Genomic DNA, 26,256 nt, shown 5'->3' on the forward strand with positions numbered 1-26,256 from the left:
GCGACCCGTAAAATCACGTTCAAGTAATCTAGCTACTTCATTTGCGTTTAGATCATATTGCCAACATATTTAGTTATGTTGGGAAATAATGGCATCTAATCTGTCACATTGGTTTTTAACAACACGAAAAGCTGCTTTCTTCAACCTCTTTCTTGGTAACACCGCTCTCGCTTCACCAGGTAAGCTACAAGCTGGCTACTGTATGTAGCTTGCTAGTGTTGTTTTCTTTTTGTTTGTTTCAAGTTATAATTATACTACCGGTAGCTAACTTGCACTTGTGACCATTTCATGCCATGTCTTCTAGTTAGTCTGATAGTTTTTTTGTGGAATGCCATGTTTCCCATGTTTGTTCATGTAATTAATTATCTTCTGTGTTATACAGAACCTGGCTCTGGGGCTGTCCTGGGGTCATGATGTCCACGTGTTCCTCAGCTGGACCAGAAGCAGAGGCCCTGCCAACGAAGAGGACCATAAAGTAGAGTTGAGCAGGCAACTGGGAGAGAAGCTTGGACTCAAAGATGGAGAGCAGGTAATGATGTCCCACTCTTCACTAATTCTCTTGTTGCACATTCCCCAAACTCATACCTTTACAACCTCTTCCACTTACTAACTCGTGTTGTATGGTTTCAGGGCTTCTTGCGGCCATGCCAGCAGGTCCTGTCTGTACAGCAGGTGTTTGTGGACCCACTCACCTCTGACGACTTGGAGATCCTGGTGAGTACCTGTGTTTAGAGTGGTCTTTGTGTCATTTACATTGTTGAAGGAGACTAAATCAACCCTGTCGTGTCCTCAGGAGCTCCACAGTGCAGCAGCTCCTGGAGCAGAATAGAGTGGTGTTTCCTGATGCAGTGTTTCCTGTGTGGGTGGACCAGAGAACACTCATCTACATCCTAATCGGGTCAGCACTGATTTTCGCTTTGTAATTTTTTCAACATCTACCAGCTATGAACTCAACAGCTCATACAAAGAAAGAGTTGATGTAATACTATCCTCCATACTCTTCTTCTTCTGCAGCTTCAGTCTCCCCAACTGTACCGTACGGTCAATCAGAGCCGTTCACAGTAGAGGTCGACTGATTATGATTTTTCAACGCCGATACAGATTATTGGAGGACCAAAAAAGCCGATACCGATTTAATCGGCCGATTTAAAAATAAATAAATGCATAATAATAATTTTTCAAATGTATTTGTAATAATGACAATTACAACAATACTGCATTAACACTTATTTTAACTTAATATAATACATCAATAAAATAAATGTAGCCTCGAAGATAATGAAACATGTTCAATTCTGTTTAAATAATGCAAAAACAAAGTATTGGAGAAGAATGTAAAAGTGCAATATGTGCTATGTAAGAAAGCTAACGTTTCAGTTCCTTGCTCAGAACATGAGAACATATGAAAGCTGGTGGTTCATTTTAACATGAGTCTTCAATATTCCCAGGTAAGAAGTTTTAGGTTGTAGTTATTATAGGAATTATAGGACTATTTCCCTCTATACCATTTGTGTTTCATTAACCTTTGACTATTGGATGTTCTTATAGGCACTTTAGTATTGCCAGTGTAACAGTGTAGCTTCCGTCCCTCTTCTCGCTCCTCCCTGGGCTCGAACCAGCAACACAACGACAACAGCCACCACATCGAAGCAGCGTTACCCATGCAGAGCAAGGGAAACAACCACTCCAAGGCTCAGAGCGAGTGACGTTTGAAACGCTATTAGCTTGCGCTAACTAGCCAGCCATTTCACTTCGGTTACACCAGCCTCATCTCGGGAGTTGATAGGTTTGATGTCATAAACAGCACAATACTTGACGCACAACGAAGAGCTGCTGGCAAAACGCATGAAAGTGCTGTTTAAATTAAAGTTTACGCGATTGCTTCTGCCTACCACCGCTCAGTCAGATACTAAGAGACAGTGGGGCAAAATAGTATTTAGTCAGCCACCAATTGTGCAAGTTCTCCCACTTAAAAAGATGAGGCCTGTCATTTTCATCATAGGTAGTACACTTCAACTAAAACCAAAGTTCGCAGAGCATCAGCACCCCTGTAACCGAGGAGGATAACACAAGCACAGAAATGCCGGTGGATGAACTCACCCAACCACAGAGACCTCTAAAACAGGAAAAGATCAAAGGGCACAGACCGAGTGTGAAGTGGCCCAAAGCTGTTGAAAAGAGAGAGTGGGAAAAAATCAACAACGACCTGACAAAAATCTTGGAACAACAGGTAGGAACAGCAGAGAAAAAGCTTGAAAGGATGGGAGACATTATCTACCACTACGGAGAAGAGCGCTTTGGAGTAAACGAAAGGAGAAGTGGCAAGACACCACCCGCACCAGCCAAATCTAGGAGGCAGCAGGAGATCGAGATACTTGTCAGAGAGAGAAGGCAGCTGAGGAAGCAGTGGAAGAAGGCCTCTGATGCATAGAGAGAAGGTCTCATGCTACTCCAAGCAGACATTAAATGTCGGCTGGCAACCTTGCGAAGAGCGGAAAACTTAAGGAAACTTCGTAGGAAGAAGGAACACTCAAGAACACAGTTCTATAAAAAACCCTTTAAGTTTGTCAAAGATCTCTTCGCAAAGGAAAAGTGCGGAATCCTAAAAACTCCAAAGCCTGAACTGGAAGAACATCTGGAAAAGGTCCACCAGGACATGAAAAGGCATGAGCAGATAATCATCCCACATGACATCCCACCTATTCAACCACCAGAATTCAATCTGGACACTGACCCTCCAAAATGGAGGGAAGTAGAGAACGTTGTCCGAAGAGCAAGAGCGGCCTCGGCTCCTGGGCCTAATGGAGTACCATACAAGCTCTACAAGAACGCCCCGGATGTTCTACGCTTTCTTTGGAGGCTCATGAGGATAGTGTGGCAGAAGGAAATAATACCAAAGGCATGGCGAAGGGCTGGTGGTGTGCTAATCCCGAAAGAGAAGGATGCGACAGACATCAGTCAATTCCGACCAATCTCCCTTCTCAACGTCGAAGGGAAGATCTTTTTCAGTATAATAGCACAGAGGCTGTCCACTTATCTGGAAAGGAACAAGTACATTGATACATCTGTACAGAAAGCAGGCATTCCTGGTTTCTCTGGTTGCCTGGAACATACTAGTATGATTTGGCACCAGATCCAAACAGCTAAGAAGGACAAGAGAGACCTCTATGTCATCTTCCTCGACCTGGCCAATGCCTTTGGCTCAGTTCCCCATGAACTCCTCTGGGAATCCTTCAACTTTTTCCACGTACCAGAACCCATCACTACACTGGTAAAGGCCTATTTCCAAGACCTGCAATTGTGTTTCACAACACCTGACTTCACAACAACATGGCAGCGCTTGGAAGTAGGCATAATGGCAGGCTGTACAATTTATCCTCTGGCCTTCACTATGGCCATGGAAGTCATCATCAGGGCATCGAGATGGGTGGTCGGCGGTGAGAGAACTAAGGAGGGGCTCCGTCTCCCACCTATCCGAGCATACATGGATGACATGACTACACTGACCACCACTGCAGCATGCACCAGGCGGCTACTTGCAAAACTGCAGGATAACATCAAGTGGGCCCGGATGAAAATCAAGCCAAGCAAATCTCGAAGCATTTCCATAGTCAAGGGACAGCTTAAAGATGTGAGGTTCTGCATTGGAGATGACCCGATACCAACGGTGTCGGAGCAACCCATCAAGAGCCTGGGTAGATGGTACAACGAAAGCCTCCGGGATAAAGATCAAGTGCAGCAAGTAAGGCAGGACATCGCCGACGGTTTTGAGAACATCAACAAGACCCTACTGCCTGAGAGGCTCAAGCTTTGGTGCCTACAGTTTGGACTTCTCCCCCGGGTAATGTGGCCACTCACCGTCTATGAGGTCCCAATAACAACAGTGGAGAAGATGGAGCGAACCATTACCTCATACGTGAAGAAATGGCTGGGTGTCCCACGATGCTTGAGTAACATCGGCCTCTATGGCAAAGGGGTCCTTGAACTACCTCTTACAAGTCTAACGGAGGAGTACAAGTGCTCTAAAGTAAGACTTCAGATGACATTGAAGGACTCCAAAGACCAGACCATTAGCAAGGCTGCACCTCCCCTACAAACTGGATGGAAATGGACATCATCCAAGGCTGTGCAGCAAGCAACATCAGCCCTGAGACACCAAGACATTGTGGGGAATATCCAGCATGGAAGAGGAGGCTTTGGCCTGGCAGCAAGCAAACCAACGTTCCATAAGGCAACAACATCTGAACGCAGGAAGCTGGTGGTCGAGGAGGTGCGCAGACAGGAGGAGACTGCAAGAAGTGCAAAGGCTGTCTCTTGCTAAACAAGGGCAATGGACGCGGTGGGAAGGCCTGGAGAGGAGAAATATCAACTGGAGTGAGCTTTGGCAAATGGAGGCAAGCAACATCAGCTTCATCATAAGAGCTGTTTATGATGTGCTTCCATCACCAAAAAATCTACATCAATGGTATGGCGAGGACTCGACCTGCCCCCTCTGCCCAGCTCCAGCGACTCTCAGGCATATAATGACAGGTTGCAAGACCAGCCTCTCACAAGGCCGCTACACCTGGAGGCACAATCAGGTCCTCAAGAGCCTAGCTGCAGCACTTGAGAGCAAGAGGAGTGCAACCAATTCATTACCTCCAAAAACAAGCAATCCCGTCAAAACAACAACATTCATCCGGGAGGGACAGAAAAGGCCCAATTATCCTCCTACAAAGCCAGAAACTGGACACCTAGCCATGGCCCGGGACTGGAAGATGCTTGTCGATATTGGCCAGCAACTAATTTTTCCACCTTCACGAAAGGCTGTGTACATCATAGAGCTCACAGTCCCGTGGGAAAACTCTGTTGAAGAGGCCTACGAGCGTAAGAAACTGCGTTACACAGAGTTGGCAGCAGACGCAACTCAGCGTGGCTGGAATGTAAAAGTCTGGCCAGTTGAAGTGGGATGCAGAGGATTCGTGGCTTCTTCCACCATCAGGTTGCTGAAAGAACTTGGAATCCATGGACAGGCTCTGCGGCAGACCGTCAGAGCAGTTTCTCAAGCAGCTGAAAGAGGCAGCCAGTGGATCTGGATTAAACGGAAGGACCCTTGCTGGGCTATAACTTCATGACCCCCCACCCCCACCTGAGAACCCAATTCCGATCCCTCCAACTTGAGGAGGGCATATGAGGTATGCGGTCAGCTGTAGGACTGGCTCAGGGAAGAGGACGCCCCTGCCTTGCATAGTCCTGTGGGACATCTTAATTGGGCATGGGACACAAGCTACGGCTTGATCACCCTTTTGCTGGCCACCTTTGATGAGGGTGTTTAGTGATTAAAGACCGAAACACCCACTGATTCGAAGGCACACTACTGAGGATGTGTCCCAAAATTGACATCTTAACCCAGTCTAAGAAATAAACCTCCCATGCCACTCTGTCAACATCACGGCAAATCTCATGCGAGTGCATTCCATCTATTGGCACAATGGACAGTTTTTAACATCTCGTCCCGTGTTTTATGATTCTATGACAGACAAAATTAGAAAAAAAAATCCAGAAAATCACATTGTAGGATTTTTAATGAATTTATTTGCAAATTATGGTGGAAAATAAGTATTTGGTCACCTACAAACAAACAAGAATTCTGGCTCTTACAGACCTGTAACTTCTTCTTTAACCTCTTTGATCTCTAGGGGCGCTATTTCATTTTTGGATAAAAAACGTTCCCGTTTTAAGCGCGATATTTTGTCACGAAAAGATGCTCGACTATGCATATTCTTGACAGTTTTTGAAAGAAAACACTCTGAAGTTTCAGAATCTGCAAAGATATTGTCTGTAAGTGCCCCAGAACTCATTCTACAGGCGAAACCAAGATGATGCGTCAACCAGGAAATGAGCAGAATTTCTGAAGCTCTGTTTTCCATTGTCTCCTTATATGGCTGTGATTGCGCAAGGAATGAGCCTACACTTTCTGTCGTTCCCCCAAGGTGTTAGCAGCATTGTGACGTATTTGTAGGCATATCATTGGAAGATTGACCATAAGAGACTACATTTTCCAAGTGTCCGCCTGGTGTCCTGCGTGGAATTCGGTGCGCAATTGCCAGCTGCTTGTACTTTTCCATTTGATTGAGGGGAGAAACCATGCTTCCAAGAACGATATATCAATGAAGAGATATGTGAAAAACACCTTGAGGATTGATTCTAAACAACGTTTGCCATGTTTTCAGTCAATATTATGGAGTTAATTTGGAAAAAAGTTTGCGTTTTGAGGACTGAATTTTCGGGTTTTTTTGGTAGCCAAATGTGATGTATAAAACGGAGCTATTTCTAATACACAAATAATATTTTTGGAAAAACTGAGCATCTGCTATCTAACTGAGAGTATCCTCATTGAAAACATCAGAAGTTCTTCAAAGGTAAATGATTTTATTTGAAGGCTTTTATGTTTTTGTTGAAATGTTGCGTGCTGGATGCTAACGCTAATGCTAACGCTAAATGCTACGCTAGCTAGCTACTTTTACACAAATTATTGTTTTCCTATGGTTGAGAAGCATATTTTGAAAATCTGAGATGACAGTGTTGTTTACAAAAGGCTAAGCTTGAGAGATGGCATATTTATTTAATTTCATTTGCGATTTTCATGAATAGTTAACGTTGCGTTATGGTAATGAGCTTGAGTCTGTATTCCTGATACCGGATCCGGGATGGGGAGATCAGAGAGGTTAAGAGGCTCCTCTGTCCTCCACTCGTACCTGTATTAATGGCACCTGTTTGAACTTGTTATCAGTATAAAAGACACCTGTCCACAACCTCAAACAGTCACACTCCAATCTTCACTATGGCCAAGACCAAAGAGCTGTCAAAGGACACCAGAAACAAAATTGTAGACCTGCACCTGGCTGGGAAGACTGAATCTGCAATAGGTAAGCAGCTTGGTTTGAAAAAATCAACTGTGGGAGCAATTATTAGGAAATGGAAGACATACAAGACCACTGATAATCTCCCTCGATCTGGGGCTCCACACAAGATCTCACCCCGTGGGGTCAAAATAATCACAAGGACGGTGAGCAAAAATCCCAGAACCACACGGGGGGACCTAGTGAATGACCTGCAGAGAGCTGGGACCAAAGTAACAAAGCCTACCATCAGCAAGGGCATTGAAGATGAAACGTGGCTGGGTCTTTCAGCATGACAATGATCCCAAACACACCGCCCGGGCAACGAAGGAGTGGCTTCGTAAGAAGCATTTCAAGGTCCTGGAGTGGCCTAGCCAGTCTCCAGATCTCAACCCCATAGAAAATCTTTGGAGGGAGTTGAAAGTCCGTGTTGCCCAGCAACAGCCCCAAAACATCACTGCTCTAGAGGAGATCTGCATGGAGGAATGGGCCAAAATACCAGCAACAGTGTGTGAAAACCTTGTGAAGACTTACAGAAAATGTTTGACTTCTGTCATTGCCAACAAAGGGTATATAACAAAGTATTCAGAAACTTTTGTTATTGACCAAATACTTATTTTCCACCATAATTTGCAAATAAATTCATTAAAATCCTACAATGTGATTTTTTTTCTCATTTTGTCTGTCATAGTTGAAGTGTACCTATGATGAAAATAACAGGCCTCTCTCATCTTTTTAAGTGGGAGAACTTGCACAATTGGTGGCTGACTAAATACTTTTTTGCCTCTCTGTACTTGTATGCTCAGTCAGATTATATGCAACACAGGACACGCTAGATAATATCTAGTAATATCATCAACCATGTGTAGTTAACTAGTGATTATGATTGATTGTTTTTTATAAGTTAAGTTTAATGCTAGCTAGCAACTTACCTTGGCTTACTGCATTTGCGTAACAGGCAGTCTCCTTGTGGAGTGCAACGAGAGAGAGGCAGGTCGTTATTGCGTTGGACTAGTTGACTGTAAGGTTGCAAGATTGGATCCCCTGAGCTGACAAGGTGAAAATCTGTCTTTCTGCCCCTGAACGAGGCAGTTAACCCACCGTTCCTAGGCCGTCATTGAAAATAAGAATGTGTTCTTAACTGACTTGCCTAGTTAAATAAAGGTGTAAAAAAATATAATATATATATATATTTTTTAATCTGCAAATCGGCGCCCCAAAAATACCAATTTCCGATTGTTATGAAAACTTGAAATCGGCCCTAATTAATCGGCCATTCCGATTAATCGGTCGACCTCTAGTTCACAGAGCTGCATGTCTCCTAAAATCCGTGCTGGAAATGTGGACCGCTTCGGCGCTCCTTTTAGAACATCCTTACTCAATCAGAACCAGCCAATCCACAGGCAGCTGAACTTTGACTTCTCACCCTCCTCCAGGTCCTCTCTGGAGAGCATTCAGAAGACTGGACTTCCTGTAGAACAATGTCCCAACGCTGCTGGCCTCCAGTGCCCCCAGCAGTGGGGCGGGATAGCAATCCTAAAGAACATGGTCAGGTACATGCTAACATGGAACTATGACCCAGTGAGAGAGTCTCTCCCATCTCCAACATCTCTTCCCTCCTCAGTGACTCAGTCTTCAGAGTATGCCGAGCACCGCCCGTGTCTTCTGGCCCTCTGAGTGCCAGCCTTGGGGTTGACCTCATTCTGACCTGAGGCCAGCAGATGGGAGTGTAATATCAATGGTGGCTAGCCAGCTGTGACATATGGCCTACTGTCCAAGGTGCTCTCTCCCAAGAGGGTGAGAGGGAGGGCCAAGCTGGCCATGGAGAAGAAGAAGAGTGGAGGTGCTGGTGGTGCTCCCCAGCCTGGTGATGATGCAGGGGACAGGGAAGAGGAAGCCGCTGTACAGTCGTGGCCAAAAGTTTTGAGAATGACACATGTTAATTTTCAAAGTTTGCTGCCTCAGTTTGTATGATGGCAATTGGCATATACTCCAGAATGTTATGAAGAGTGATCAGATGAATTGCAATTAATTGCAAAGTCCCTCTTTGCCATGCAAATGAACTGAATCCCCAAAAAACATTTCCACTGCATTTCAGCCCTGCAACAAAAGGACCAGCTAACATCATGTCAGTGATTCTGGAGATCACTGTCATGCTGATTGAGTTTGAATAACAGACTGGAAGCTTCAAAAGGAGAGTGGTGCTTGGAATCATTGTTCTGCCTCTGTAAACCATGGTTACCTGCAAGGAAACACGTGCCGTCATCATTGCTTTGCGCAAAAAGGGCTTCACAGGCAAGGATATTGCTGCCAGTAAGATTGCACCTAAATTAACCATTTATCAGATAATCAAAAACTTAAAGGAAAGCGCCAGGACCGTCTCCTAAAGTTGATTCAGCTGCGGGATCGGGGCACCACCAGTACAGAGCTTGCTCAGGAATGGCAGCAGGCAGGTGTGAGTGCATCTGCACGCACAGTGAGGCGAAGACTTTTGGGGGATGGCCTGGTCTCAAGAAGGGCAGCAAAGAAGCCACTTCTCTCCAGGAACAATATCAGGGACTGACTGATATTCTGCAAAAGGTACATTGGACTGCTGAGGACTGGGGTAAAGTTGTTTTCTCTGATGAATCCCCTTTCCGATTGTTTGGGGCATCCGGAAAAAAGCTTGTTCGGAGAAGACAAGGTGAGCGCTACCATCAGTCCTGTGTCATGCCAACAGTAAAGCATCCTGAGACCATTCATGTGTGGGGTTGCTTCCCAGCTAAGGGAGTGGGTTCAATCACAATTTTGCCTAAGAACACAGCCATGAATAAAGAATGGTACCCACACATCCTCCGAGAGCAACTTCTCCCAACCACCCAGGAAAAGTTTGGTGACGAACAAGGCCTTTTCCAGCATGATGGAGCACCTTGCCATAATGCAAAAGTGGCTCAAGGAACAAAACATCAATATTTTGGGTCCATGGCCAGGAAACTCCCCAGACCTTAATCCCATTGAAAACTTGTGGTCAATCATCAAGAGGCGGGTGGACAAACAACAACCCACAAATTCTGACAAACTCCAAGCATTGATTATGCAAGAATGGGCTGCCATCAGGATGTGGCCCAGAAGTTAATTGACAGCATGCCAGGGCGGATTGCAGAGGTCTTGAAAAAGAAGGGTCAACACTGCAAATATTGACTCTTTGCATCAACTTCATGTAATTGTCAATAAAAGCCTTTGCCGCTTGTAATTATACTTAAGTATTCAATAGTAACATCTGGCAAAAATATCTAAAGACACTGAGGCAGCAGACTGTGAAAATTCATATTTGTATCATTCTCAAAACTTTTGTCCACGACTGTAGTCAAGGTGGTATGTCACCATACAGAGGAACTGAAAGGATATTTTAGAGAGGAAGAGCTCCACAGTGGAAGGGTCTGGGTGATTACATGTACATTAGCCATGGTCTAAAAGTTGGGCACAATGTAGGCCTAATCAAATAAACTATTCTCAATTTTTTTTTTTTTTTTTAAATGTTATTTAACCTTTATTTCACTAGGCAAGTCAGTTAAGAACAAATTCTTATTTACAATGACGGGCCTAGCAGAAGGCAAAAGGTCTCCAGTGGGGCTGGCAATTAAAAAATTATAATATAGGACAAAACACACATCACAAAAAAGAGACAACACTACATAAATAGTGACCTAAGATAACAGCATGGCAGCAACACATGACAACATAGCATGGTAGCAACGCATAACAACGCGTGGCAGTAGCACAACATGGTAGCAGCACAGAACATTATTGAGCAAAATCATACTACCCAATCATAGTTTCCATTAGCTCTTAGGACATAGTTTACAGGTTTGTGTAAATTGATTCATATTGTAAACTGATTTATATTGAAGCTATATGTATTCAAGCATAATTGTATGTCTCAGATCCCACTATCCCTGGGAACTAGGCTCCATTTCGACCCACACTCATCAGTGAGAATCAAGCCAATCAAATCAACTCCTAGAGTAGCCACCAGTATCTACCTGCAGCCTTTACAACCACAGGTGAGTAACATTTACATTTGACATCATATGTAATTCTATTGAATGTATTGTTCTGATTATCCTAACCTTGTACTTCCCATGTCATGAGGTAAATAGAATGGTGTAAATCATGGGTATCAAACTCCATGGAGGTCCAAGTGTCTGCAGTTTTTTTGTTTGTCTTTTCAAGTAAGACCTAGACAACCAGGTAAGGGGAGTTCTTTACTAATTATTGACCTTAATTAATCAATCAAGTACAAGGGAGGAGTAAAAACCCGCAGACACTTGGCCCTACGTGGAATGAATTTGACACGTGGTGTAAATGTATAGCTCTTTGGCAGCTGGTTGTATTGAATGCCATGTTGCCGTTTGACCCCTGCCCTGGTGTCCTCCTAGCCTGCGGCAGAGAGGGAGGTGGAGATTCAGACTGCCTTGCTGGGTTGGCTGCACACCTAGAGCCACGAACCACTAGCCTGTCTGACGGGCCGCTGCAACACAATCCTCCTACAGTACCTGCAATTGAAGGTACACATATTGTGTGTCCCAAATGGCACGCTGTTCCCTTTATTGTCCTATAGGGTCTGTTCAAAAGTAGTGCACTATAAAGAGAATAGAGTGACATTTGGGACACACGCATGAAGTCACTCTGTGACTGTTGGCAGCAGGACATTCAATCTCACCTAAAGAGTATGGAGTGCAGTGTAAATGTAATACAGTCTTGATCTTCTCCCTTCAGGGAAGGTGGAGTTTGCTCTGACTGTGTTGAAGTCAGAACCTGAGCCGGAGAGTGAAGAGCCTGATCAGTTATTTCTATTAGCTCTTAGTGATACAGACATACAGGTACTAGTGACAAGCTTTGCTATCTCATCAGACTTAATATATTCAAATCAACACATTAAATGTTAACTGTGTGAGGAAAATGTTATGTTTGTGTGTCAAATCAATGATACTTTTCAAATAACCAATTAGATGGGTTCATGCAGGTGACTGACTGATCGTGTATGGAGGAATCCTCACTATTACTGATAAGCAACTTGGCAGTACGCCTAGAATGTTGCTATGGGAACAACCAAGGTATGTCAGTTTCAAGGTCTCAACTTGGAGAGAGAAGGCCTTGTGAGGTATTGGTCAGTCACATGTGCGAGCCACCGGTAATGATGAATTAATTATGCTAAATCATGCAAATATAACTTCTCTGTATAGCCGTATATAAGACAACTGTTGGGACTGCCCCAGCGGAGCTTCTGATGTAACCTCTCCAGCTTGCTGATAATAAAGCTTGTGATTCATTTAAGTTTGACTTCAGGTGTCCCTGATGTTGAATTTCCACCACAATCTTTGCATCATTGACAATTGTCTGTAGGCATTTTTATATGAGAAGTGTCTACGTGGTCTGAGAACCACTGATAATAGCATATTATGTTATTTTAGGCATTTATGAGAAGTGGTCGGGGAACCACTAGGAATAGCAGAAGGTGGACAAGGAGCTATTCTATATGTATGGGAAGTGGCAAGACAATAGAGTCTATAGAGACCATAGCAGTTATGACTATATAAACTATTGATACTATGTATGCTGAGGGACTGTATATGCTTTAGGGATCATAGATGCTATAACTATAGGGACTATGAATGCTATTGGGACTATGGATGCTGTAGAGATCATAGATGCTGTAGCTATAGGGACTATGGATGCTATTGGGACTATAGATGCTCAGGGACTATGGAGACGATAGAGCAGGGGTGGGAAATTCCAGTTCTTGAGGGCCTGATTGGAGTCACAGTTTTGTCACAGCCCCAACTAACACACCTGACTCCAATAATCACCTAATCATGATCTTCAGTTTAGAATGCAATTTGATTAATCAGCTGTGTTTGCTAGGGATGGAGAAAGTGTGACACCAATCAGGCCCCAGAGGACTGGAGTTGCACACCCCTGCTATAGAGGAACCGCAGAAGATACATATGTATGCATAGGAGGTAAGGACAAGTAGGGCGGCAGGGTGGCCTAGTGGAGCGTTGGACTAGTAACCAGAAGGTTGCAAGTTCAAATCCCCAAGCTGACAAGGTACAACTCTGTCGTTCTGAACAGGCAGTTAACCCACTAGGCCGTCATTGAAAATAAGAATTTGTTCTTAACTGACTTGCCTAGTTAAATAAAGGTTCAATTAAAATAAATAAAGTAATAAGGGATATTACTGACTGTGTTTGGGAATAGTACTATGTGGATGAGAGTATTGTGTACTTGTCTAATTAACTGGACAGCCCCGATGACGTGTTAAGCTGGAAGTTTTTCCGCCGAAAGAGTTCAACATAGGGTTTAAGTATGGGAAAGGGAAATAGTAAGAGTAGGATGGAGGATCCGTGCTTGGAACCAAAAGGGCTGTGTAGCGTAATGGCAAAAAAAATGGTAGGTGGTTACTGAACCAAACAGAAGACTGGACAAGATGGACATATGGACATTTCCCGGTTGATGCGAAACTGAGCACAGAAAGACTGGAGTCTGTGAGAGGCCAACTTGAAAGAAAACAAAATAAAGTTAAAGTGAACTGGGACGATTTTCAGGAAGTGGGAGAGAGAAGTGAAAAGGCGAAGGATCAAGCTGTAAGAGGACTGATGGTAAAGCAAGTGGAACCGGAGAAGAAAGAGGAAGAAGAGAAAAAAAGAAGCCTGGCTGGTCTTTCTCCGAGCGGAACTCTTTCATAGGGCCCCCCTTGTATCCGCCACTGCCAAATCCTCCACCAGCAGACGAAGATGGTGGCCTCCCGTCCCCTCATAACCTGTGCCAGGTGGAGGAGCTGCAGAAGATGCTGGAGCTTGAAGGCAGAAAGCCACCAGCAAAAACTAGGACCAGAGTGAACGAGCAGAGAGGGACAGAGGAGAGGGAGAGTGAAGAAGAGGAGCTAGAAGAGCTCAGAAAAGAACTGGAGAAATGTAAGAGAAAATAAAAAAGTAGAAAAACAAGAAGCAAAGTAATGAGTGCAAGCAGGAGGAATGAAGTAGCCAAGATGAAGCTGCAAGGACAGCAATGAAGGACAAAGCAGAAAAGACCAGCAGAAGGATAGAAAGAAAACCCCCAAAAAGAAGCTTGAGGGAATGTTTCCAATAATACGCTACCCCAACCCCGATGAAGGCGGGATGTTGGAAATGGAGAAACCGTGGGATGTTGGAAATTGAGAAACTGTGGGATGTTGGAAATGGAGAAACTGTGGGATGTTGGAAATGGAGAAACTGTGGGATGTTGGAAATGGAGAAACTGTGGGATGTTGGAAATGGAGAAACCGTGGGATGTTGGAAATGGAGAAACTGTGGGATGTTGACGAAATAAAAGCAATAGTGGACGATGTCACTGAACCAGCAAAGGATGCTGTGAGGTTTGAGGAAGAGGTAAAAGCAATCATATCAATGTACAACCCCACTACCAGAGAAATTGAAGAAATACTCTGCCGCTGCTTGAGATTTAAATGGAAGGACTATAAACACGTGGGACTACAATGTACCAGTTGCTGATCGTGGTGACCACCTGGATTTAGATTTTACAGCTATAAAGGCTGCTTTCCCCAAACGCATAGACTGGCGGAAAATCCATTCCACCAAACAGGCAATGGATGAAAAATGTAATGACTACATGGAAATAATGGAGACAGTCTTCCTCCAACACTCAGGTTTGATGCCAGACCAAGACTCATACAGCAGCGTATTGTGCCATGCTGTGGTGACGGGCCTGAGACAAGATCTGAAAACGGCTGTAACTACAACTTGTATTTCATGGGAAACAAAACCACTGTCTGACGTAAAGCCATATCACCAATGCGGAAAGACCGTTGAAGAAAAATAAACTAAGGACGGAAAGACACTGACGAAGGCACAGCTGATGTATTACTCTGGAGGAGGAAAAGGACAGAGAAAATGGTGGCAATCGTGGAAGTCAAAGAGGCAGAGGTAGAGTCTGAGGGGCCCCTGCTGGAGCTTACAGAGGGCCAGACTGGAGCTGCTACAACTGGGGGAAGGTAGGGCATCTGTCCTGGAGCAGGAGAAGGCCAAGGAGAGTGGCAGTCCCAACTTGTGGGCGTGCAGGGGAACAACCCATTTGGAAGAGGAGGCCGCCATCAGGGCTACCAACCATAGGATGAGGCGGAAAAAATAAGAAAATAATGAAGAAAACAATGATGAAGAACCAGAAACCTATCAAATGCTAAATTGACCACCTTGTCAACCCAAAACCCCCTTATTGATATTTTAGTTAATAAACATCAAATTCTATTTTTGGTGGACACGGGCCGGAGTCTCAGTGTTAAAAATGTTTGCTCTGTTTGCCTACCTCTCAAAGAAAACAATGCAGAAAGTTGGAGCGTCTGGAATTCCCTCTGAATGTTTGACTTTTCCCCTGGACATGGAGTGGCGAGAGGGCAAATGAAGACACCGATTCCTGTACTCTACCTGCCCACTACATTTAGTACATTTATTAGGAAGAGATTTGATGTGTAAAATGAATTTCTCATGCCTGTATTGAAGGATTGTCATTGGGATCGAGAGAAAATGGAATCTTCCCGTGCCTGATGAACTGTTACTATGCTTGGCACCTGAATGATCAACATGTTGAGAGACAGCTGAGAGAGCAATCCCTCTCTTCCCTATTGCATGGTGAATGGGAAGTGTCTGATTACCTACATTGTACTGCTGCTGTTCCCTCATGTGAAGAGGACCCTGAATACCAACAGAGATGGTCAAAACAAAAAGAGAAAGTTGAGAACCATGAATGGGATATACAGAGGAGAAGACTTCGTAGCACCTGGAGTATTGTTGATGGATAGTAAGATGAGTTTGTATGAAGTCCCTAGTTCTGTTCCTCATTGTAGCTTATCAAAAGATCCTGGAACACAAGGGAAAGATGTGGGTATTTGGATGAAGAAAGTGATGGAAGCAACTGATTGGGTGGCCTGGGAAGGGGAAGGAAAGTGGTCAGCTTCAACAGCAACTTTCTATTCCCTATAATGGGCTACTGCGATGACAACACCAAGAAAATAACCAATTCCTGTTTAAACCACGCCTTTGGTATTACAAGATAAATCACACATTGATTGGCGGAAGGATATACCTGAAGAACTGTGCGCTAAATCAAAGACCGACATTAGATGTATGAAAGGAGCAGCACCAGTTGTGGTCGTTCCAAAAAGCCCCCACAGATCTTACCAAGCTCAGTACCCTGTTAGCAAAGAAGCTGAAAAGGATATTATTCCCATTAATAGTGCATTAGTTGAAAGAGGCACTGTCTGAATTTGCCTTGCAACATTCCAATCTTACCTGTTAGGAAACCATCTGGTGATTATCGTTTGTACAAGACCTTAGACTAGTAAACAATGCTAGAGCACCCCCGGTGCCTAACACTGTTACCATTTTATCCCAGGTGCCTCCAGGTAGTTGTTGTTTTTCAGTGAATGATTTATTCTAATGCTTTCTTTAGTACCCCTGTGCTTGAAGAGACCTGAACACCTTTATTTAACCAGGTAGGCAGGTTGAGAACACCTTTATTTAACCAGGTAGGCTAGTTGAGAACAAGTTCTCATTTACAACTGCGACCTGGCCAAGATAAAGTATAGCAGTGTGAACAGACAGCAACACAGTTACACATGGAGTAAACAATAATCAAGTCAATAACACAGTAAAAAAATTGTCTATATACATTGTGTGCAAAAGGCATGAGGAGGTAGGCGAATAATTACAATTTTAGCAGATTAACACTGGAGTGATAAATTATCAGATGGTCATGTGCAGGTAGAGATACTGGTGTGCAAAAGAGCAGAAAAGTAAATAAATAAAAACAGTATGGGGATGAGGTAGGTAAATTGGGTGGGCTATTTACCAATGGACTATGTACAGCTGCAGCGATCGGTTAGCTGCTCAGATAGCAGATGTTTAAAGTTGGTGAGGGAGATAAGTCTCCAACTTCAACGATTTTTGCAATTCGTTCCAGTCACAGGCAGCAGAAAACTGGAAAGAAAGGCGGCCAAATGAGGTGTTGGCTTTAGGGATGATCAGTAAGATACACCTGCTGGAGCGCGTGCTACGAGTACTTTTGTTCAGTATGTTGACGATTTGTTGGTTTGCTCACAATCAGAGGAAAGATGTCACGAGGACACTTAAGCATGGTTGATTTTCCCCTAGTAAAATGCAGTTATGCTGGTGCTCCGTTAAATATTTACAGTGGCAAGAAAAACGTTTGTGAACCCTTTGGATTTACCTGGATTTATGCATAAATTGGTCATCAAATTTGATCTGATCTTCATCTAAGTCACAACAATAGACAGACATAGTGTGCTTAAACTAATAACACACAGATGATTGTATTTTTCTTGTCTATATTGAATACATAATTTTATCATTCACAGTGTAGGTTGGGAAAAGTATGTGAACCCCTTGGCTAATGACCTCCAAAAGCTAATTGGAGTCCGCTAACCTGGAGTCCAATCAATGAGATGAGATTGGAGATGTTGGTTAGAGCTGCCTTGCCCAAAAAAACACTCACAAAATTTGAGTTTACTATTCACGAGAAACATTGCCTGATGTGAACCATGCCTCAAACAAAATAGATCTCAGAATACCTAAGATTAAGAATTGTTGACTTGCATAAAGCTGGAAAGGGTTACAAAAGTATCTCTAAAAGCTTTGATGTTCATCAGTCCATGGTAAGACACATTGTCTATAAATGGAGAATGTTCAGCACTGTTGCTACTCTCCCTAGGAGTGGCTGTCTGGCAAAGATGACTGCAAGAGCACAGCACAGAATGTTCAATGAGGTTAAGAAGAATCTTAGAGTATCAGATAAAGACAGAAATCTCTGGAACATGCTAACATCTCTGTTGATGAGTCTACAATACGTAAGACACTAAACAAGAATGGTGTTCATGGGAGGACACCACGGAAGAAGCCACTGCTGTCCAAATAAAACATTGCTACACGTCTGAATTTTGTCAAAGTGCACCTGGATGTTCCACAGCGCTACCAGCATAATGTTCTGTGGACAGATGAAACTACAGTTGAGTTGTTTGGAAGGAACACACAACACCGTGTGGAGGAAAAGACACAGCACAGCACACCAACATCAAAACATCATCCCAACTGTAAAGTATGGTGGAGGGAGCATCATGGTTTGGGGCTGCTTTGCTGCCCCAGGGCCTGGACAGCTTGCTATCGTTGACAGAAAAATGAATTCCCATGTTTATCAAGACATTTTGAAGGAGAATGTTAGGCTAACTGTTCTCCAATTGAAGCTCACCAGAAGTTGGGAGATGCAACAGGACAATGATGCAAAAACACAGAAGTAAATCAACAGAAGAAAATAAGCCTTCTGGAGTGGCCCAGTCAGAGTCCTGACCTCAACCCGATTGAGATGCTGTGGCATGACCGAGAGCAGTTCACACCAGACATCCCAAGAATATTGCTGAACTGAACAGTTTTGTAAAGAGGAATGGTGTTACATGTATTGTTTCTGTATTGTGGTTTTGTTTGTATGTGTGTTTCAGGATGGCTTCCTAAAATTCCCCCAAGCAGCTGATTGGTCGGCCCCATTGCTAATTGGAGCTGACCCCGCCCTCTCGTCAGAGGATACAGCTGTTTCCCATTGGACTCCTCTTGAAGCTAGAAAAGCCTGTGTTCCTTTGTTAGGAGAGAGCTGATTGTTATGTCCTGTGTTAGTTTGTTGCTCAGAGAAAGAGAGCTTATTAGTATGTCCTGTGTGTGTCAATAGGACGAAGTGTTTTTGATTCTTGAAATTGTTTACTTACGTTTGTATTCTGTTTCATTTGTTCCCAAAGCAACTAGGGAGTGCTTAGGCAGGAGGCCTGCGGGCATACATAACCAGTAGTATTTACAGTCTATGCACACTAGGGAAGACCTGGGCGGACCACCCCCTGTATTTTGGTTAGCACACCAGGAGGTGCTAAAAGGTTAGGTAAGTGGGTAGGCAGGTAAGATGGGGCTTTGACATTTACTTTCTTTGCTTTGGTTTCGTTCAGCCCCTTTCCCCCAAATTTATCGTGTGAAGGAATAAATTACCAGTAAACGGTAAATTCTCTGCCTTTTGTCATCCTTACTCGCACCTACAATCACATACCTCTTTTACTCCACGGGGAGTTGAGTTGTAGCGTACGTAACAAATGGTCCAAAATTCCTCCTGACCGTTGTGTAGGTCTGATCTGCAACTACAGAAAATGTTTGGTTGTGGTAATTGCTGCCAAAGGAGGGTCAACCAGTTATGAAATCCAAGGGTTCACAGACTTTTCCCACCCTGCACTGTGAATGTTTACACTGTGTTCAATAAAGACATTAAAACATAATTGTATGTTATTAGTTTAAACAGACTGTGTTTGTGCATTGTTGTGACATAGATGAAGATTAGATCAAATTTTATGAACAATTTATGCAGAAATCCAGGTATTTCCAAAGGGTTTACATACTTTTTCTTGCCACTGTAGGTCATGACATTACTTCTGAGGGTTGCACCCTCCAAAGATAGATTAGAGGCAATTAAAGCTTTGCCTAAACCAAGCAGCACATGATGTCTGTTAGGTGTGGCTGGTTACTGTTGACCGTGGTTGAAAGACTATGCAGAGAGAGTTCAACCGCTGCAGGATTGTATTCATGATAGAAAGATGGATGTGAGTGAAGTTGTGATATGGACTGATGAAGCTGAGATAGAATTGGTAAAATTGAAACAAACAATGTCTACCCCTTGCTTGTGTTTGTCAGATCAAAATAAGCCCAAGTCCATGTGCCCCATGCTGTGCACGCAATTATTACACAGGCAAGAACGACTCATTAGACACATGCGAGACTGCTAGACTATCAGAACATTCTGTTGACAATGTCTCATGTTACTCTGAAACAATGTACAATTCTTAACCCCTCAACTCTTCTCCCTACAGCAAATGCCGGTGAAGATGATGACTGGGACGTAGCTATTGTAATTGACTGTAGCCCTTGAGAGACACCCCGTTAGACAATCCAGACTGAATTTTTTGTAGATAGGTCTGAGAAATGAAAAAAGGGGATAAATGAGTTGGTTATGCAGTGACTGTTTTGGAAACTGTGGAGAGTGCTCGACTCAATTCACACTTATCAGCCCAGGCGGCAGAACCTTTTCGCCTGACTAGAGCTTTGTATTTTGTGAAAGGACATCTCTCTTAACATTTACACTGATAGAAGATATGCGTTTGGTGTTGTTCATGATTTTGGAACATTGTGGAAGAATAGAGCGTTTTTGACCTCGTCTGGAAAACCGATTGCACACAGTAACCTTGCTTCGTCTCTCTTACAGGCGGTCCAGCTACCCTCCTCTTTTTCTATAATCAAGTGTCAAACACATTCTTCCTCTAATGACAACATTTCTCTGGGGAACGCTGAAGCTGACCGTGTAGCTAAATTGGCTGCTTCCTGTTCTGTTTCCCCCATCCTACAGATGGCAGCAGTTCCAGCTCCCACCAAACCTTTCTCTGTTGATGACGTCTTTGATTTGCAGGCAACGGTTGATGAGTCAGAGAGGCAAGTGGGCTGGGTGCTGTCGTAAAGATACTTCGGGTGTGTGGCTGGATGAGTGGAGCCGACCAGCCATTTTATTTAACCAGGTAGGCCAGTTGAGAACAAGTTCTCATTTACAACTGCAACCTGGCCAAGATAAAGCAAAGCAAAGCAGTGCGACACAAACAACAACACAGAGTTACACATGGAATAAACAAACGTACAGTCAATAACACAATAGAAAAAAGAAGGGCAATAAATAGGCCATAGTAGCGAAGTAATTACAATTTAGCAAATTAACACTGGAGTGATAGATGTGCAGATGATGATGTGCAAGTAGAAATACTGGTGAGCAAATGAGCAAAAAAGTAAATAAAAACAATATGGGGATGAGGTAGGTAGATTGGATGGGCAACTTACAGATGAGCAGACCAGCCATGCCCCGTTGTGCTTTCCATTTCCTTGCCAAATTGTCTCATGGTCAAGACCATGTGTCAAAAGGAGAGATAGTGGATATTGTGAATAAATATTGGTGTACAGTAGGTTCTACTGTGTTTGCAAGAAATGTTTGATTCGCATGACTAATATTGTTGAATGCTGCATTTCAGTATCCCCCACGTCCCATCCAAGGCCTGAAGGACCTTTTGAGCACTTTATGATGGACTTCGTTAAGTTGACCCCCCGTGAGGGGAACAAGTATTGTTTGGTGATTGTTGATGTTTTCTTTTTTTCAATTTAAAGATTTATTTTTCAATCAACCAACAAAACACATTCCACATTCAGTGACAGACAACAAAAAAATAAAAAAGTCACGTTCGTCATAATGATGAGACCAAGGCGCAGCGTAAGTAGAGTTCCACATAATTTTAATAAACTGAAACTCACCTAACAAAACAACAAACAACCAAATTAAACGAAACGTGACGCTACTGCTGTGCACTAAGGCAACTATACATAGACAAGATCTCACAACACAAATGAGGAAAAATGGCTACCTAAATATGATCCCAAATCAGAAATAACGATAAACAGCTGTCTCTGATTGGGAACCATATCAGGCCAACATAGATATACAAAAACCCCTAGACATACAAAAACCCTAGACATACAAAAACTAGAGTACCCACCCTAGTCACACCCTGACCTAACCAAAATATATAGAAAAACAGGGTCAGGGTCAAAACAAGGTCAGGGTGTGACACAGCAGCACTATCAAGGTTAGCCATTTCCAGCCTTAGCTGAGACGACGAGCAAATAATTTGTTTTTACAGCACCTTACACAACATGTATCTGCTCATTTCCCTAATCACCCCATTCACTCTGTCCAATTTGAAATATAGTTGCGTAGTGGAGACCAGAGTCTATCAAACTTGGGCTGTCTCTTGCAGAGGTCATAAGTGAGCTTTTCAAGAGGAAGAAAGTCAAAAGTCTGGGTTTGACTTTGACCCCCAGGAGGGGTCACGACAACACAGGTGTCACTGACCAGGTGGTCACCCAGCTGGATGGGGTGGAGGGACTACAGGGTACGGAGACAGGAAGGGGGCACTGAGAACGGACACTGCTGTCATATGCTTTACATACATTTCATTAGGCTTTGCTTAGTCTGCTTTTTTATGTTCAATCCATTGATCAACAGTTATTTTACCAGCAATATCATTTAGTGAGTAAGATAACTTCAGTCCTCTATAGTCTCTACTGTCCCCCTCCTGACCAAGTCTGGACCACATTCAGTCCTCTATAGTCTCTACTGTCCCCCTCCTGACCAAGTCTGGACCACATTCAGTCCTCTATAGTCTCTACTGTCCCCCTCCTGACCAGGTCTGGACCACATTCAGTCCTCTATAGTCTCTACTGTCCCCCTCCTGACCAAGTCTGGACCACATTCAGTCCTCTACAGTCTCTACTCTCCCCCTCCTGACCAGGTCTGGACCACATTCAGTCCTCTATAGTCTCTACTGTCCCCCTCCTGACCAAGTCTGGACCACATTCAGTCCTCTATAGTCTCTACTGTCCCCCTCCTGACCAGGTCTGGACCACATTCAGTCCTCTATAGTCTCTACTGTCCCCCTCCTGACCAAAGTCTGGACCACATTCAGTCCTCTATAGTCTCTACTGTCCCCCTCCTGACCAGGTCTGGACCACATTCAGTCGTCTATAGTCTCTACTCTCCCCCTCCTGACCAGGTCTGGACCACATTCAGTCCTCTATAGTCTCTACTGTCCCCCTCCTGACCAAGTCTGGACCACATTCAGTCCTCTATAGTCTCTACTGTCCCCCTCCTGACCAGGTCTGGACCACATTCAGTCCTCTATAGTCTCTACTGTCCCTCACCTGACCAGCTCTGAACCACACTCAGTTGTCTATAGTCTCTACTGTCCCCCTCCTGACCAGCTCTGAACCACACTCAGTCGTCTATAGTCTCTACTGTCCCCCTCCCGACCAGGGCCAATAAGGCTCTTGTCAAAAGAAGTGTGATATTTCAGAAACATGCAGCTGTAGGCTTTTGAAGGATTTTAATGGAAGAAAGCATTTTATCTTTGTATGAAAATTAGTGATAATTTGTATCCACTCTGCTGCTCCCAGCCTGGGTTGTTGACATAACATTTTTTGTCATTTAGCAGATGCTCTTAACCCTAAGTCGCTATAGATAAGTGCCTTGCTCAAGGGCACATCGGCAGGGGCCACAGACACTGGAGCTGGAGCTGACCTGAAATCCTTGCTGTACAACACCCAGCTAGAGGCCATCCACAGCAGCCTGGTGTTCAGCCTGCTGCATGTGTCATCCTACAGCCAGGGGGTGCTCTGGGGCTAATGGCAGTGGAGGTGTGACATTTCCCACATCAATGTGATGACCCACAAACCCAAACCCATCCAATATGAAATGCTAAAGGACACATACAGTACATTCAATTATATCAAGGTAGTAGTAGTACTGGATGAGTCTAGCCAATTTAATCCACTCCATGTCACCCATGTCTCAAATGGGCCCTTGTCTGGGCAAAGAGCTGTAGGAATAATTAGAAAACAACATTTCTTATAGAAAATGAAGTATTTATGGTTCTTTCAGCAAGCACATTAATTTCACCAGAACCTGGGGTCGGGTTTGGACAGCGTCATGAGCTTCCTGAACCCCAGCAGTGGGTCTAGTGACTCTGCGGGAGAAGGCGGGAGCAGGCTGAATCACTCCATGGACCCCAGTGACGTCCCACCGAAGACCCCCATGGTAACCTCTGGAGACTGTACTTCAGCAGCTCCTATGATTCTGAGCTGGGCAACCCTTCCACCTTAGGACTGGTGAGATGATGATCACATGCTTCCCAAATAGCACCCTATTGCCTATGTAGTGCACTACTTTTGATCAAGGGCCCTATGGACCCATAGAAAAGTAGTGCACATTATTGGAAATAGGGTGCCATTTGGGACACAGATATTATTGATAGATTGTACAATCACACACTATCATGAGGAAAGTAAACTAAAGCTGTTTGGTCCACCCCCTCTCTCCCGGGTCCTAGAACACCCAGGGTGTCTCGGGCCCAACTCTAATGAGTGCGTCGGTGCGTCGGTCAGAGACTCTGGCTGCTCCCACCCCTACATGTCCCTTCTACAGTACGATACGAGGAGCTCAGCCATGACCAGCTAGAACACTGCCGACTGGACATCAGCGACATTAAAAGCAACTACAAACAAGCTACTGTTAGTTCCTTATCTAAAATAATGTGTTTATTAAGTACTTGTCATACATTTCTCTAAAAGCACTGATAATATAACACCAAATAAACAACTGTAGAAGATGTCTGTCTGTCTGTGCGTGCAGGAGGACAGTGTCCCAGTCCAGGGTCCAGGGCCCAATCAGGCCAGGTCTGCTCCTGTGTGGATGCCACCAGAGCCTCCCTTAGTAGGCATGACTGGAGGAGGTACACAGACCTGTGAGTAGTACTACAGTATTCATAGTACACCTACCAAGTTTGATACTTTTATCTGAAATCGTGCAATTCATTGGCTCTTACTCGCTAGACCAGTGTTTCCCAACTCCTCCAGTACCACCAACAGCACAGATTTCTGTTGTAACCCCAGACAAACTCACCTAAATCAACTCACTGAGGGCTTGAAGATTAGTTGACAAGCTTAACCCCCTAAGGTTCAAATCTAATGACCTATTATCTAATTACCTAAAATCTTATGGGTTAATCAGGTGTGCTTGTCTGGGGCTACAACAAAAATGTGAGCTTTTGGTGGTACTCGAGGGCTGGAGTTGGGAAACACATTTGCTCTCCATAAAAATGTATCAGATATCAGTATTTCTCAGCAATCATTTCTCATGAGTCAAAGTAGATGGAAATAAACCCCAAATGTTCAAATCATTCCTCCTTTAGACCTGTGAGTAGTACTACAGTACATCTTTGCTCTGATAACAATGTAGTAGATGTCATATATTTTGATCAATCATACCTCAAGAATCAAAATAGATTCAAACACACACCAAATATATGTCAAAATCCTTCATCCTTTACCCTGGTTGCCAGATCTGTTATTATTGCCTCAGACAACTCCATATTTGGCATGACAACAAGTGACAGAGGAGTTGGCTAAAACAGAAACGGATTGAAACTGGCAACCAGGCCTATTCCTCCATTTTGTTCTGCTACATTTCTAGGAAAAAACAAAATGTCACAAAGAACATTTTGTTCCATTTTCTCACAGGATGAATCCATCTGCTGGGTGTCTCTGTCATCTCTCATTGTCCTGATGGATACGTTGATGTCGAGAGGTGACACCGGCAAGAATATGACAGCTATTGAATACTGTCTTTTCAAGATAGTTTTGACACCATGCTAGCTACGTTATTCTGTTATTCTTACTTTGCTGTTTTTTTGTATTATTCTTTTTAATTTGCTGTTGACAAAGAGCTATTAAAATACAAAGCTAAGATAAATAACAAAAAGCATCAACACATTTCTAACTTTTTTTATGTATGACAAATGTTTTACTTTCTTCCACTATGTTCCTCAAAAGCATTTCTCTTTCCAACATTTTCGTTTTCTGTATTTTCGGTCCTTTGGAGCTTCAGGACAAGGTAAGCCTCAGGTCACAGTGACGTTCAAACCCGGCCAAAGAGTAACCCTCACTTAATGACGTGTCTCCATCTGTTAAATTTGACCTGTTTATTTAATGTTTAATTTTCTGTAATATAGCCATCATTGATGCAATTATTTGCAATTTATCTTCTATATAATTTGAATCTCATGCACACATTTTGTAATTAAAATGTAAATAAGATTGCACAATTTTGTATGATGTGGACAAGTTGACATACAGTTTTTGTACAGCCAGATGATTGTAATAATGTTTCCTACGGACTAAGGACTCTATTCAATCCATATTACGGAAGTTCAGCGTTACAGTGTGATTGAAATTTAAAGGCATCGTTCCTACGTTAGAGGAGGCTGCATTCACGGTAAACCCCCTGTGTCGTCTCAACCAGAAATTACCTTTACATTTCTATCGTGCAATCTGTAACACTTCAGCGATCCAGATTGAAAAGAGCCCTAATTGATCCTGTAAATCTTATCTGTACAATGTATCACAATAAATTAAACAAATTAATTATATCATTGTATGCTACTACTTCATATTTTTTGCGTTTAATTTATCAGCTGTTTATTTTCTGTTACAACTACATTCTGATTGTGCTCACATTTTTTAGACCGGTATAGACGATTAAAAGATCTGATCTTCCTGACCACCTACAGAGGTAGTTGGGGATGACGTGATTGGTTGGATGATATTGGATGATAGGTCAGTGGGTACTTTTTATTGGTTTCACCTGTTAAGTC

At 43.5% G+C, this 26,256-nt stretch overlaps 1 pseudogene; it reads left to right on the plus strand.

Moving 5' to 3' along the window:
* Positions 1-26,031, plus strand: LOC139372383 (peroxisomal ATPase PEX1-like; annotated as a pseudogene).
* The last annotated feature ends 225 nt before the right edge of the window (positions 26,032-26,256 follow it).

The sequence above is a fragment of the Oncorhynchus clarkii genome, chromosome 18, assembly GCF_045791955.1.
Source record: "Oncorhynchus clarkii lewisi isolate Uvic-CL-2024 chromosome 18, UVic_Ocla_1.0, whole genome shotgun sequence".
Classification (NCBI taxonomy): domain Eukaryota; kingdom Metazoa; phylum Chordata; class Actinopteri; order Salmoniformes; family Salmonidae; genus Oncorhynchus; species Oncorhynchus clarkii.